A 3,803-nucleotide genomic window follows, 5' to 3' on the forward strand; every position below is an offset into this window, starting at 1 on the left:
AAAGACAGTGGTTTTGGAAATTTGATGTCTGAAACCGGGGCTTTACAAATCATCTTGAATATGCCTCCTGTCTCAGTATCCCTGGGTATTCTGGAGAAATTCAGGACTTCAGTAAATAAGGCTGTATTGAATGAACCTCTCCTTTCACAAAAGTGAGTTTTTCTGCCTCTGAGCACGGTGCTGTGCCTACCTCTTATAGGGAACTTTGCATATCATGTACATTTTTTGTCCCCATGCCTTCTCCCTGAGGGCAGAAACTATATTGTACTAGTCTTTTCCCTAGGGTCCGTATTAGAGCCTGTCACATAGTAAATATTTAATAACAGTTTGTTCACTAAATAAATCAATGCATATCCTAATCATTTCACTCAAAGTGTGAGCAGAAGTTTTACTCTGATGGTCTCTGAAACTGACAAAAAGTTTTTCTCCGTTTTTCTGCAAATGAAGTATGCATTTCATTTCTCCCACAATAAAAGGAGATGGAGAAAAAAAATAGATCAGTAGGAGAATGTCAGCACAGAACCTTAAACCCCTGACAGGAGAGAAAGGACTTCCCCCGTTCTGTAAATCATGAATGTGCTGAAAAGACTAATGAATCAGAAATCAAAACACCAAAATTCTTATTTTCATTTTGAAACAAAATCAAATTTGTTTCTGCTTCTTCTCCAGAAAGTAGGAATCAAAGTTGTCCTGCCTTCACATTTTCTCAAGATCTATTTTTGAGAAATTATTGCTTTTTTAAAAACTTTTCATTCTGAAATAATTTCAAACTTATTTCATTACAGTTAAAAGAAAATTTAGAACACATGTTAAACCTCATTATAACTCAAATAGGGAACAAACTCATGAGTAAAGTTAAATAAAAAGCTGGTTCTCTCAGGAAAATGTTCATATTTGTTAATAATCTGTCATTTACATGCTCTAATTGGCTTTCCTAGTATTCTAAAAGTAAATTTTAGAATAATTTTTTTATTTGAACTTTAATTTGCAAACTATTGTGCCCTTTTTGCATATTTGGATACAATTTGCATAAACAGTATAATTACAATTATCTGCTTTCCCCAAAAGAATACAAAGGAAAACTACTAATTAATCTCATTTACATGTGGATAAGGTTAATTGCTAAGACCAATTTTTTTTATTTTCTCTTGCTAAGCTGTAATAAATGCTGTCATGCTTATTAAGATACAACATAGATATTATACTCTGTATCAAATTGAATAATAATTATATTTATATTTCTGTATCTTTCACTTGTTTTTTTTAAATAATTTTGTTCTCATTGAAGAACACATTATCTAATTAGATAGGTGCTTTTTCGCTGTTAGAAAGAGGACAATCTGGTCTTTCTAAAGCTGTTATTTTTCTCTCCTGACCTATATAAATATAAAATAAATATTGATGGCCTCCCATCCTCAAACTACATTTATTTTTGTGGATTCAGGTATTGCATCCTTGCCTCTTCATCTAGGTTCCTGTCCATTCTACTTTGTGACTATTTCTTCTCCCAGGGTCCAGGAATCCTGTTTATTTCTAGACTACCTTAAATGGTTTCCAAGAAGTCCTTACTAAAGTCACTCCTCTAAACTTCTACCTAGACCCTAAATGTTCCTGAAGCATTTTTCTAAATGTAAACATAATCATGTAGCTTTCTCCCATAAAATCCTTCAAAGTCTCCTTTGCCTACAAGAGAGTAAAAGCGCTTCATAAGGCGACACAGAAAACCGTCATCGACTTTTGCCTATATGTCGAACCTCGGCTTCAGCTGTGTTACAGAACAGTCAGGGATCAATCTGCTTGGAGTTCCCGAAACCCATGTTACCACGGCACAACCCAAGGCAGGTTGCCCCTGAAGTTAGCGAAACATAAGCTGCCAGTCCCTCTCTGTGCATGCTGAAAGTGGCTGAGTTTTTAGAATGTTCTAGAAAGTAACAGAAATCAAGCGGCAATCAGAAAATATTCCTTTGTAAACATTTCTGTTAAATTGCCTCAAGGCATCTCCAAGAAAGGCACTTAAAACTTTTAAGTCTCCAGTAACTTATTATGATAGGTTTTCTCGTGTGAAAACCGATTCACTACCACATATTAATTTTTGTTTCATAAATTCGGATTATGTTTTCCTATAGAGGGCTTGTTCAAACTCTTCACCTTTGTCTGTGACCCTTTTGCTTGCGTGTACTTCCCCCTCTTGTCTAATTAGGAAAGTCATCCTGAACCTTTAAGATTCAGCTTAAAATCCACCTCCTGTGTTCCCTCATCCTCACACATCCCTGGAGTGATTCCAAATTGCATCCTTTATTCTACTAAAGAATTTATCACATTCTCTCATTGTTTACGTATTTATTCTCTATCTATTCCAGTTTGGACCCACAGAACTTATTCTTCTCTCCTGACAACATCGAAGCTTCCTTCAGGGGAATGCTCTTTTTCCCCATCAGTCACGGCAGGATGGCACTTTCAGTTGCCTTAGTCCTCACGCGCCGTTACCTGAAGGCTCCTGGAGGTCCGTTTGCCCATGCGCATATGTTATTTTGCTTCCCCAGCACAGCAAGTGTGTTTCCATGTGACCTCCTCACAGCTCGTTGGAATCTCACTGCTGGGACCCTCACCTTAGATCTCGTGAACAGCTGGCCTCTACGAAGTAGCTCCTTCCACTGAGAACCTCTGTGACTTCTGGGATCCTGAGTCCTCAGCCGTTCCTTCTGAGAGGGAGATTGCCACTCATCTCCCCATATCCATGCCCCTTCTGCCATGCCAGGGGACCACCCGGCAGGAGACTACATTCCCCAGCCTGTTTTGCAATGAGGTGGGGCTCGCCCCAGAAAGTGACTGAGATGTCGCATGCAACAACCTGATAGGGTCGTTAGGCATCAGACCTGCCTCCTCACGCACATTCCCTTTTCCCTTCTTACGGATGGAGCCAGAGTGTGTGTGGGATCTCTCACTGACATAGACCCTTCTGGGTACCCTCAGCTTTTTTTATACCTTAAAAGGTATAACGTTGTACTGTTTTACCTGAACAGTATCCCCCAAAAAGTGCAAGCTTCAGGGCCCACAAAACCCAGATATGTACTCCTATGACAGACCCAGCTACTTCAACCATGGAGAATGAGAAGAACTTGGCTTTGTTCAAAGTTTAAAACACTCGCATTAAAATCTGCTACTTACTAAGTTTTATCAGGAAAGGAGGTTTTTATTTCCTATTACCCCAATATCTTGCATAGTGCTCAAAAATTTTTGTTTAGGTATATAATTAAACAAGGTTTAATTTTCCAACTATTGGGTTGTTAAACGCTGAATTAACTGATAAAACTAGTATCAGCTATTTCTCTTTAAATATAAACCCATCACTTATGTTACCCTAGATGATTATTAATTATGATTAACCAATTATTAATGTATCAATATATGATTAATATTTTTCAAGTCATGTAAATTGTTGTTTTTCCCTAAAGATACAATTTATAGCATTTAAATAGCAGTTGTTCAGTTTCACTATTTGTTTTAAAGTTTCACTTTAAAATACCTATATTTCACAGCCTATATGATTCTGGCTTGTTAGAGCAACAGAAAGCATGGCAAATAAATATAAATGTTCAATTTTTTCAATTTGCATTTTTTGCATTCCAAATAACAAAATAGTCCTGTAGGCTATTCTTAACAAAACATTAAGAGTTGAAACTAGTCATTATGAATTTGAAAGAACTGAGAGTTAGCCAGTGATTCCCAGCCTGATTGCAAATTAGAATCACTCAGAGATGTTAAGAAATATCTTGTGCTCGGGCTCCACATCTAGATATTTT

The sequence above is a fragment of the Eumetopias jubatus genome, unplaced genomic scaffold, assembly GCF_037043125.1.
Source record: "Eumetopias jubatus isolate StellerSeaLion01/CBP00866 unplaced genomic scaffold, mEumJub1_p1.0 scaffold_3, whole genome shotgun sequence".
Taxonomy (NCBI): domain Eukaryota; kingdom Metazoa; phylum Chordata; class Mammalia; order Carnivora; family Otariidae; genus Eumetopias; species Eumetopias jubatus.